The sequence below is a fragment of the Canis aureus genome, chromosome 32, assembly GCF_053574225.1.
Source record: "Canis aureus isolate CA01 chromosome 32, VMU_Caureus_v.1.0, whole genome shotgun sequence".
Classification (NCBI taxonomy): domain Eukaryota; kingdom Metazoa; phylum Chordata; class Mammalia; order Carnivora; family Canidae; genus Canis; species Canis aureus.
In genome coordinates, this window is record NC_135642.1 from 29890034 (window position 1) to 29902888 (window position 12855).

At 39.8% G+C, this 12855-nt stretch overlaps 1 long non-coding RNA gene across 2 annotated transcripts in view; it reads right to left on the bottom strand.

Annotated features, from left to right (window-relative positions):
• Positions 1-1131: 1131 nt before the first annotated feature.
• The window catches only part of LOC144303315 (uncharacterized), a 50835-nt gene continuing 39111 nt past the window's right edge, over positions 1132-12855 (bottom strand). For both annotated transcript variants that reach the window (XR_013370385.1, XR_013370386.1), the window contains one exon: positions 1132-1686. This is a non-coding gene — a long non-coding RNA (uncharacterized LOC144303315). The remainder of the gene's footprint in view (positions 1687-12855) is intronic.

Here is a 12855-nt window from a genome sequence, read left to right on the forward strand (position 1 = left end):
TTTTTATTATAGCAGCTCAAGTTAAGACATCATCTTGCAGAAATCCAGGGTTTCCCCAAATAAACTCACCAATAGCAAAGAAAACTATTTCTATGGATCCAATAGCAACGTGCAATGTGGATGGAGCCAAAACAGATCTTTGGAAGTTATAATAATGAGCTGTAGGTATAATAAGATAGTATTTAGCTATGGTAAACAGAAGAGTCTTTTAGTTGAAAAAGTTGTAAAAGAAATTGTAGATGTATAGGTTTATCCTGTCAAAAAAGAAAAACTTAAGAGATGTAGTTAACAATAAATCCAATCATCAACTTAATATAACTGCCAGAAAAGATAATGTGACTTAAACCTCATTAATAGCTATTATCCTCTGCAGAACCCACCCCACACCACCCCTTACATGAATATTGCTTTCACTTCTAGAAGCTATGCCTAGAACAAGAAACTATAGCTTGTTCAAGACAAGTGGCAAGAAACTCAAGTCCAGTTATATGAGGAAAGATTCAAGTTAATGGGAATATTTAGCTTAAAATATGGGAAAGGGAGCTGGTGAGGGGCGGGTGTCAGGAAGTGACAACAGTTGTTTTCAATTACGCAAAGGTATTCCATTAGGAGGAATTGGTTTGTGTTATAAACTCCAAGGAGCAGAACAAGAACCAACAGTAAGTAGCAAGAATACATACAGTTATTTTTTACTGTGTTCTTTCTCTGTGCAGATGCTATGCTAAGTACATTATATTCATTACCTCATTTATTTGTCACAACAATCCTGATATTAATGAGTTGTAGTTACTAAGAAACTATTTAAAGTCAACACAAAAAAAGAATATTCTAAAAATGAGAATAACTCAGAGGTGAAATACATTGGATTGGAAGATTTCAAGTATCCTGTCACTGTATATGACCAATCATGTGCTAGAAAACCCTAGATGAGAGGATGTTGTTGAGAGAATTCAAGTATTAGATGGGTAATTGAGTTAGATTCTACTTTGGGTCCCTTCTAGAACTTGGTGGAATAAAAAAGAAGATATAAACAAGTAAAGGCTAAGAAGTGCTCTTGATTGAGTGAAACAAAGGAACATGAACAAATGAGGAAGAAAAATAATAATTTCAGGAAAAACAACATAGCATTAATAAAAATCAAGACATCTTTAATAACAACAAATTCTCATCTCTATAGGGTGATTTCATTCTGGTCCCTTATAATGAATGGCAAAGGTAATAGGGCCAATGAGCCCTCGGGGCATGTGCATTTGTGGAAAAGTTCCAGAATGAGGCGCTGCTTTCTGTGAATTCCCTCAGGTCTTCCCAGATTCTAGAATCCAGCAGAAGAGAAGCCTCCAAACTCCCAGGGTTTCTAAACACTTCAAGCTGCTATTCCTCTCATTGCTGTAATTACTAAAAATATGTGCATGTCAAAATGGCCTTAGTTAATCTGCCAGGAAACAGCTTTGTGTACTCTGAACAGACTTGGGGGAATTCAAAAAACCTATCCACAGCACAGAAAACTTTGGGAAAATGAATAAATCAGAACTCAAAAATAGTAGTGGCAGTATCTTGAATATTTAGGACAAAACATATGATGTCATTAAGCATTAGAAAACCATCTCCAATGCTCATCTTTGTGCTTCTTCTTGCTTTTTGGTGTGCTCTTCAGAACAACTGGATATATCCTCTAAGATGTGTTTCCTACAAGAAAGGGGGAAAGAAGGGAAGGAAAGGAATATGAGAAATGGAGTCAAATATGAAGGGGAAGGAGGAAAGAGAAAGAAGAGGAAAGAAAGCTATATTCACAGATAGGTGCAAAGGGAGTGGGGTTGCACCCCCTTAAAGATAAGGAGCTAATGGAATGATACCTGAATAGGAATGTGGGATCCAGTTGTACATAAAGTGCCTCAAAAGACAAGTGGAAAACATATATCAACCATCACCAAAAACTGCTTCCTGACTCTAGCCTCACAAACAACAGAAAGAGGGAATTAGTATCAAAAGTCAACTACAAAAACCCTCTGAAAGCAAATTTTTTCCAAACTACTACTGTAGCACATCACATATCACCTCTTCACCAGGATATGCACTGTCCTAGCCTGTAGTTTGTCCTAAGAGGGCTGAATTCCTATTTGCTAAGTGGTGTTTCTAAAGTAAACCCTTGCTCTTGAGCAGCAGCAAGAGGTATATGGAAATTCAACATAATCAAGAATCCTTTCAAAACAGTTTTTCTGAGTTCCTTGCATAAAGCAGGTTTTTCCCTCCACTTAAACAACAACAATTTGTTTTACTTTGATAGGTCTTCCTAAATAATGGTTTCATCATTAAACATCTGGCTTCTTCCTAGCAGATTAGGCCTCCAATGAGGAAAGTATGTTTATAATTCTAATTTGAAACACAGCACATTAATATGCTGATTCTCATAATGTTTGTCTTAACCTGTTTGGAGAAATTATGACTACAAATATCTTGTACACAACACCTCTAACTACCAGCTTGTACAAACAACATAAGAGCCGGAGTGCCTCATCCAGACGATTGGAACCACTTCAGAGGCGATCATGATTAGTGTTTTGGCTGGAAGCCATATTTTACACATAAACTCAGCATCTGTCTCAGAGATGCTGTCCCAGGCTAATAGACCCACCTCCACTGTTACTAATAAGCACATTCAAGAGAGCCAGATGGTCTGACGGGCAGAGCTCTGCCTTTTCCTGAGCTAGGCACACTGGAGGGAGGGAGCCCAAGCAAGCTCCAAGTCATATTTCCTCAGGCTCCAGGTTCCTGCAATGCTGTGTGCAAACAGGCACCACTAAAAAAGAATGTTAATGAGGGTGCTATTCATTATTTACAGCTGGCACCTTGCCATCCCCTCCTCCTCTGGGCAATGCCTGCCTGTAGGAACAGGGGAAGCATCTGATGAGAACAGGGCAACCCTGGAGGCATGGAGCCATTGCAAAGCAGTTTCTTTCCTTCTGCTAAGGAACATGCCGGCTCAGCATTTCTGGCCCACAGAACAGCTGAGCTTTTCACTTCCTTCCTAACAAAGCAAACGAGTTCTTCTTTGGCTTCCACGTTTATATACACCAAGGGTGTTTATTTACAGCCTAACCAGAAAAGCAGAATTGCTGCTCTATTCTTATTCACAGCCAATATCCTTTGCCCCATGCCTGGGTTCAAAGAAAGAGGGGAAAAAATGATCAGTCTATATACTGGAGACATTTACAGCTTAAGTTCTAGACTAAACTGGCTAGAAGTTGCACCAAGAGAATGGTTCCTTTCTTTTGGGTGAATGCCTATAATTCTTATGATGTAATACTTAAATATTTCACAAATCTACATCATCTTTCACTGATTTGAAGCAACATAAGAGCATGAGTCATAAATTACACTTATTCTGAATCTCTCCAAAGTGCCAACCTAACATAGTGTCCAGAAGATTATGAAACTCTTAAATATGGTTTTTAACTAAGTAAACTTTCTGATTCAATATAAAATGTATAATGTAGTATTTTGAAGTGAATCAAATTTATCTCAGCACAAATTGCAAAAACTAAAGATTTCTTACTATTGGGGTTGAAACAACGAAGTTCTATGTGTTGAATGTCAAATCATCAGATACCACTCAATCTCATCTAAGAGTTTTTCTCTTTCAATGATATAATCCCAATCGTTAAAAAAAAAAAGCAGAGGATAAAAGGCATGTTGTATGCTCTCTTTCTTGAACATGGAAAACCTTTTCATGCATAATGATATAAAACACGCTGGCTATACATATCGGTCTGGACCCTTTGGTTGCCAAATGACAAATCTCAATTCTAAAAAATTTCATCAAACAGAGGGAGAGATATTTGTTGGCTTTTGAACTCCAACAATGAAAAGGACAGGGATGGAGCTAGACTTAGGGTCAGCCAGGTGCAAAGACTCGGGAGTCTTCCCCATCTCCTCCTCTTCCCACTTTTCTTCCTCTCCCCACACTCCCAACAGTCCTTCTCATCTATCTGCCCACATACCTGCTACAATTTATTTGAACAACCAACTCCATATATTGGGAATATAGCTACAGGCAGCTCAAGCTTATATTCCTATAACCACACAGACAAGACTGAAAAAAAAAAAACCCAAAACAACAAACAAACCACCAAACAAATAACAACAAAAAATAACTGCTCTTCTCCATCATTTCCAGTTAGAAAAGGAAAGGATCCTGATTGACCTAACATGAGCTATGTTCCTATTCCTGGGCCAGCAGTGTGACCAAAGGGAGAATGAACAATAAGTAGCTCAGGCTTGGTCATCTGCTCAAGAAAGAGAACCAGTAGGCACCCACCAGTACTGGCTGAGGTGGAAATAAAGCCATTTCTCAAATATAAGGTGTGATGTTACCAGGAGGTGGGAAAAAGGCCTTGGGCAACTCATCCTCTAAGTTGCTTTAGGTGGGGAAAAAAAGCTATGCAAAAGGATATCAACTCTTATCATTTCAGATATTTGCAGCATCAAATAAGTTGACTTCTACAACCTTGAAAAAGGAAAGACAAGAATATGACTCCTGAAAGGAATTTTAATCTTCCTTCAAACAACTTGTCAGATGTTGAGAAAGTTTCCCATCTCAGCTAAGGACACCTCAATCTCTAATGTTTTCTTTATGGTTGTTTGTTTTTGTCTTAATCAAAAGTATATATATGTGCAAAAAGTGTAAAAAGGCAAATAGTTCTTGGGGCATCTGGTTGGCTCACTCAATTGGGCATCCAACTCTTGGTTTCAACTCAATCATGATCTCATGGGTCATGAGATTGAACCCTGCTTAAGATTCTCTCTTCCTCTCTCCCTCTGCTCCTCTTGCCCCTCTTTCTCTAAAAATAAATAAACAAATAAATAAAAAATAGAACTACCATATGATTCAGTAATTCCACTTCTGGGTCTTTACCCAAGGAAAATGAAAACACTAATTTAAAAAAATTATATGCAGCCCTATGTTTATTGCAGTATTACAATAGTCCTGATATGGAAGCAACCTAACCATCCATTCACAGATGAATGAATAAAGATGTGGTATATATACACAATGGACTATGACTGTCATAAAAATGAAATTTTACCATTTGCAACAACATGGATGGAACTAGAGGGTATCATGCTAAGTGAAATAAGTCAGAGAAAGGTAAATATCATGTGATTTCACTTACATATGGAATAAAAAAACTAACAAAATAACAAAAAAGGATCACACTCATAAATATAGAGAACTAGTGGCTGCCAGGAGGAAGAGTGGTAGGTGAATGGGTGAAATAGGTGAAGGAGATTAAGTGCTATAAACTTCCAGTTATAAGTAAGTCACAGAGATGAAAAGTATAGCAAAGGGAACACAGTCAATAATATTGCAATAACTTTGTGACAGATAGCAACTACACCTATTATGGTGAGCATTTTGTAATGTTTATGACTGTCAAATCACAATGCTGTATAACTAAAACTAATATGTTAATTATACTTCAATTAAAAAAGAAAAGAGGTATTTTGCTTTCTCTCTATACCAACTCATACATACCACATGAGAGCATGCTTTCCAATCCTCTATGCACTCAACATATTTTTATATTTTTGGTCTGATCCTTATTCTATTTTACATTATGATGATTAAGTGAATGCTATTCACTGCTAACCCACGAAGTATACCACTTTTCTTTCTCATACAACTCTTTTCCCTAGAGTTAATACTTAGCTGTTTTTTTTTTTTTTGCTTAGTTTTCTTAGTTTTTTCATGAGCTCCTACTACTTTATCTTCAGACTCTCCCCTAGTTACCTAGTTTTTCTTCCAATACATTCAAACACTATGGATTTTATCTTTTAGAATTCTCTTTCTGAACTTTCTGACTTGCTCCAATCTTCTGGTTGTTCTTTTGGTCTGTTGCATAGATTCATCTAGGAATCTCCCTTCACCATCATCCCCAAAATTATCTTCATCTCTCTCTTAAACTTAATTCTCCTTTTCTTAAAATTTGTATCTTCATCATCATGTGTTTTTTGTTCTGATAGAACACTTCTTATTGACTTACGAGAAAAGTGCAGGAGTGGGAGTAAAATGTTTGAGGCCTTACCTGTCTGAAAAACATTATTTGTTCAACCCTTATATTTTACAGCTATTTTGGCTAAGTACAGAATTCTAGGTTGGAAGCACATGCAAAGTCCCAAGTGATCTGGATCCTTGATTGTTTGTACATAACCTTTCCCCTGTTCTCTGGAGAGCTTTAGGCCCTTCTTTTTGTCCCCAGTGCTCAGAAATATTATCATGATGTACCTTGGTATAGTTCTATTTTCATCCATTTTGGTAGGCACTTATTCTTTTCATTCTGAAACCACATGCCCTTCAAGTCTAGGAATGTTCTTGAATTATTTATCTGATGATTTCCTCATTTTTATTAAGTCAATTCTCAATTTCAGGAATTTAAGATTTATTTATTTGAAAGAGAGACAGAGTTCACGAGTTCACAAGAGCAAGCATGAGCATAAAGGGGCAGAGAGGCAGGAGAGGGAGAAGCAGACTCCCCACTGAGCAGGGAGCCTGACGTGGGCTGATTCCAGGCCCCCAGGATCATGACCTGAGTCAAAGGCAGATGCTTAACCAACTGAGCCACGCAGGCATCCCCAACAATTTCAGGAATTTATATTATTCACAGACTTCCTAGTCTGATCTAATTTACCTAACTCTTAGTCCCCTATTTCACATATCTTTGCCTTCTTATTCTAGTTCCCAGAAGATTCCTAAAACTTATTCTCCAAACCTTGTAATATTGAGCTTGTGGTATTATTTTTTTCCAAGACCTCTCTAGTTTTTATTTCTCTGGTTGTTATTACAGCATTTCGTGTCTTGTGAATAAAAAAAAATTATCTCATCTAATCTTTTTATTCCTCTCCCTGTGTTATCTCTATTTTTTTTCAAAAAAAAAAAAAGTTTTTGGTTTAAGTATCTGTCTTCCATTTTAGAGACAAGTCATCCTCAGATGTCTGACGATCCTTAACTGTCTGCTCCCGGTTAGAGAACTTAAAAAGCTGATGGAAACTGTGAGTATATGGATTGAGTGGTCAATTCTGAGTTTTACCCTTAATGACCTGATGGGTTGTTTTACTAGGAAGCTCCCAATGTGAACATATTTAAATCTCTTCTCTTAGACTAGTCAGATTGAACACTGTGTTCCTAATCTCACGCCTGGAAGTAGAAGACGGATGCCAGCTTTCGTAAAGTCTAGCTGGAAAAGAAAATCAAGGTCTCAAATTCAGGTAATCCACCTCTTTTCAGTGCAATATCCCCACCATCTACATCCATAATGTGTCCCTTAGTTCAGAGAGTAAACTTCAACTTTCTGTTGCATTGGAGAACAACTTGCTGTTCTAAGTTGGAGAGGAAACAAAGGATTTAACCCTGTACTGTCCAATACAGTAGCCACTAGCTACTGAAGTTATGTAAACTTAAAATAGTCTAAATTTAAGTAAAATTTGAAATTCAGTTCCTCAGTAGCACTTGCCACATTTCAAGGACTCAGTAACCGTATGTGGCTAATGGCTATTGTATGGGACAATGGAGATACAAAGTATCTTTACCACGCAGAAAAGTTCTTGAACAATGCCAGTCTAATTGCTTCTTAAAAAGACTTCTGACCAATCCTCATGTTTCACCTCACATCCACTGCCATTCAAAAAATATCTGGTATCCCAGTTCCTGCCCTCAGGCATTTCTGGAAGTTTTGAGGTATAAATCAAAGTTCTGAGGCCCAAATCTGGATGATTTACTGGCTTCTTCTGCCAGAATGGGAACTTAACGAGAAAAGTGACGTTGGTTTTGTTCATTAATTAACCCGAAGAACCTAGAAGAGTGCCTGGCAGATAGTATGTACTCTATAAATGTTTGCAGAATGTTAAATGTTTTCCCCACTGTTAACTTAGGATTGAGATTTCTCAGATCTGCTAAGGAAAAGGAAGGAAAAATAAATTTAGAATGCCGAATTCTTAAGGGAAAAGATCAAGTTTTTCTGGAAAAAAAAATCTGAAAAAAATCTAAAACAAGCTTTACTGTGTTCAATAAACTTCTATCTCCTTTGTTCTGCCTTAGGTGAATTCTGCCAGCTTGCACCCAATCGAGTCACCTATTTGGTGACTCCGATCCAATCAGGAGACACATTTGGTGGCCTGTCACTCCCCAGATTCTCCAGAAATTCAGGATTTTCCCTCAGTGAACAGACTCTAGTACTTCCTGGGGAACTGACAACCTCCACTGAGGTTACTCCTTGGTGAGGATCTAAAGCCCCAGGGAGAGCAGCCAGACCACTTTAGCCAGAAAAGGTGAGGGATTTGCCCTTCAGAGGGATCCTTCCCTCCCTCTCCTTTCTTTCTCTGGGCCTTTCAGTAACCTGATCCTAGTACTTCCCAGACAACTGAAGATCTCTGACCAGGGAAGCTCCTGGAGTGGTCTGAAGGTCTGGGAGTGAACAAGTCAGACTATCCACACCCATGAGGGTAAAGTACCCCTTTCTTCTGCTTTCTCACTTCATCCTCCAAGGTTTGTTCCCAGTGTGTGGTGCAATAGGCAGGAGCAGCTTGTCCAGAGTGAATATGCACATGTTAAACTCAGTTGGGACCCTTTCCTAATGCTGGCTGGCTCTCTGAGCTGCCTTACTTCTTTCAGCTACCTTTCCTATTTCCTTTGTCCCCATAGATCCAGCCACCACCTTGATCTACAGGCAAACATGTTCCTAGGGTTCTGAGTGGAAACCACTGTGTCAGCTAAATGTGCTTTCCTATTCCTATGAATCTGTGAAAGACCTCAAACTTTTCTTCAAACAACAATGATGGTTAGATCTTTGTTTTTCACCCTCTTTCCCCCAATTTATACTGATAATTCCTTCTTACAATGGGCATAGGATTAGGCTGAACTTCAAAACAGCATGCTGTATATGTGGAACTCTGTATCTAGCACACCTGGTCTGCCTTGGTGGGTCTCCCCATTTCAGGGCACAGACTGGCATTCCTTATATGTCTTAGATATGGTCTATGACCCAAATACTGCTATATTTTGTAACAGGTCTATAAAAACAAAACATTACTCTCTGGCCTGTGGTCAGTGCTACCTGGAATCTCCCAGACCACAATCGGACCATTTCATAGTCTCAAACCATTAAGGTTCTGACTGAATTTTCTTTTGTATGCATGAGTTGAGTCTCATTATTAGCCTCAATAATGTAGGAAAACAATTTTCAACAAGACTGGAGTCCACACTTGTCAAGTATGTTGCTGCACATGAGCAGGTAAAGTCTGGAGAAATGGGTTCTCTCTATTGCCCTGGTGACAAGGAAAGAAGGCTCCTGGTTTCATGAAAAGAGCAGCTCCTGTTCCCAGGTGATGCCTGTAGCTCACAGCTGAGGTTAGCAGTGGAATCGAGTGGAGAACTTGGGAGAAACAGGTACAGTCAGAGGCTGGTCACTTGACTTTACTTCCACACCCTGGTACTTGCGTATTGGATTTGCCTTGTGCGCTAGTTCTTTCCATAGCCTGGCCAGCTCCTCCCTCTTCTGCTCTTCCTCCTGGTGCCTGGCCTCCTCCAACTGCTGGACTTTCTGAGCTTCTACCTCAGCCATTCTCTTTTCCAGTTCTTGTCGCTCCTTGGCTCTCTTCTCGGTGGCCAGCTGAAAAGGTTCCTGAACTAGAGAACCAGAAAGGCCCTCAGCAACGGATTTCTTCTCTTTCTTGGGAACAAAGGGCTCCTGGGAGATGACGGTGTTTGGACGAGCCTTGAAGCAAACCGCTTCTTTCTGCTGTTTCAGTTCTTCCTCCAGCTGATGCTTCCATGTCTGTGCCTTCAGAGCACCTCTTCTGTCAGTCTCCAAGCAGAAAGACTCAATCTGAGTTAAGTTCTTCACCTTATTCTGATCCTGGAGACCTGGGATCGAGTCCCGCATCAGACTCCCTGCATGGGGTCTGCTTCTCCCTCTGCCTGTGTCTCTGCCTCTCTCTCTCTCTCTCTCTCTGTGCCTCTTGTGAATAAATAAAATAAAATCTTAAAAAAAAAGGAAGAAAATATAGCCCACATAGTTGGCAGAGCTTATCTTAAAAGTGGGGGGGGGGGGGGGGCAGCCCAGGTGGCTCAGCGGTTTAGCGCCACCTTCAGCCCAGGGTGTGATCCTAGAGACCTGAGATCAGGTCCCACATCAGGCTCCCTGCATGGAACCTGCTTCTCCCTCTGCCTGTGTCTCTGCCTCTCTCTATATATATAGGTCTCTCATGAAAGAATGAATAAATAAAATCTTTAAAAAAAAAAACCCACAAATAAATGGAAAGCAGAAGATGCCTAACTTATAAATTAAACCCAACTTATCAGTATACACCAGATAGAATATGTCAAATCTGGGGTGAATATTTATATTTAACCCCACAATTGGACAAATAAGTCAAAAGGCAATTCTATGCTGGGAACAAAGAAACAATATGTTAAAAACATGAGCAAACAACACATGGCATTTAGGATGGCTGTGATCAGAAAAATTTTCATAAATATTGTTTTTTAGCCCACTGATTTGTTACTGACTAGACAGAGGCTCAGAATTAGACAGCTGGCCCCTAACAGGACTCAATGGCTATGCAGGATCCAATGGCTATACGGCTATGTGGCCATGGCTTCCCTCAGGCTGGATAGGCCACTGTACTCTGGGTTTTGCCCAGATGTACCGACATATTATTAACACCTTTACCAACCCAGCCAATCTTCCAAAGTTAAAACAATGGTAGACACAATCCATGTTTCATTGATGTGACCACCCAGCATTCATCTTTATTCTCTCTTTAGGACTAGAGGATATCGCTTGCCACATGGATGCTCTTAGTAAGTACGTAGTCAAAGCTCTAAATGACACTCAACATAGCAGTTCCCTATTAAATACTGAAGTAACACAAATGTGTAAATCAGTTTTACAAAATAGAAAATAGAATGTTGGGTATACATTCCAGATTACCACAAAAATATTTCTGGGTTTCTAACTGACATGAAACACTCAAGTGCATGCTCTAAAAGGTCCCTCCCTTTTATTTACTGACTGGTTAAACTCCTGGGCAGGAGAATTTTTGTCAACTATCAAAGGACTCTCATTTTGAGGGCTTCTTTTTCTTTGTGTTATTCTAATCATGTTTTGTTTTCTCCTATGCCTCTCTGCCTGGAGCAGAGACACCTTCACTGCCATAACTTCAAGCCAACAGATGATCCTCTCTGTTCAAGGAGACTCCCATATGTTATCAACTCCAGACAGAGCTGTCTCAGCATTCCATACCTCCTATTAAATTCCCAACTGACCAATGTTCAACCATAGGTAGGGACATTTCTACACTCCTCATTCAGCATGAAGATAAGACCTTCCACCAACAGCAACCTTAAAGATTTAAGGGTCAAAATTGTTCAAGGGGAAATGCAGAAGCCAATTTTAGGCAACCTACTAAAAAATGGAAATCAGAGTAAAGTAGAAGGGCCCACAGGGACCTCCCCCTCCCCAATCCCCTGGCTGAATATAAACATGCCTATTAAGTGACCAACCTCAAAATATCCATAAGCCACAGCCGACCAATGTGTTACTTACACCCAGACACAGGTACCAAAAAAGGAACATTCTATGCTCCCATACCTCACCTTCTCACTTTAACTATAACCCCCCATCACTGCCCTCTCTGCTTTGCTCCCCTGTGGTATATTCAATAAACTTCTATCTCCTTTAAAAAATAATTGAAACAAATACCAGAAAAGCCAAAAAGATATTCAGACTATAAAGAAGGAAAAAAATTGAGATAGCATTAACAGTAGTGATATAAATAATCAGCATGTAGTTTAGGAAAATAATTTTTTTATGGTTTTCTTACATTAGGATGCAACAGACATTTATTGTAGAGCATTTAAAGTAGTGGTTCTTTTAAAAAATGACAGACTTCCGGGGATCCCTGGGTGGCACAGCGGTTTGGCGCCTGCCTTTGGCCCAGGGCGCGATCCTGGAGACCCGGGATCGAATCCCACGTCGGGCTCCCGGTGCATGGAGCCTGCTTCTCCCTCTGCCTGTGTCTCTACCTGTGTCTCTGCCTCTCTCTCTCTCTCTCTCTGTGTGACTATCATAAATAAATTTTCAAAAAATGACAGACTTCTTAGAAGCATCAGAAGAAATTCATTACTTAAGGGACCCCATCCATGAAGGTCTATAATAAACATTTGTCATTCATTTTGGCTGCCAGTATCTGAGTCTTCTTACTATGCTTGAGGAACTCCATACCTAGTGAGTCAGAACACACTCCACCACAGAAGAGATAATCACCTTCCCAGATTCCTTTATGCTATGGTACAGAAACAAGTCAAACTTTGCTAATAAGATACATTTGACCTAGACCCAGAATTGGAAGCTTAGTGACCCAAAGAACTAGGGATGGCCCAGGATCCATATGGTCAGAGCATCAGCAGCAGTGTTCTCACTGATTGGCTCTGTAGCCTCACTGGAGGTACAGTTTCTGGCTGCACAGCCAGCTCCAAACCTCTTCTTGGTCCTTATCCAATATCCTTTTAATAGATTCCTTTCTGGGGACTCCTGGGTGGCTCAGTGGGTAAGCGTCTGTCTTCAGCTCAGGGCAAGATCCCAGGATGCCAGGATTGAGTCCCACATTGTGCTCCCCCAGGGAGCCTGCTTCTCCCTCTGCCTTTGTCTCTGCCTCTCTCTGTGTCTCTCATGAACAAATAAATAAAATCTTTTTAAAAAATAGATTCCTTTCTGGTTTAAAAGAAGCAGTTAGTTTCTGAAACTAGCAAAAAAGAATCCAAACTGATAAAGACACCCCATGCTAGAAACCTCTGGCTTA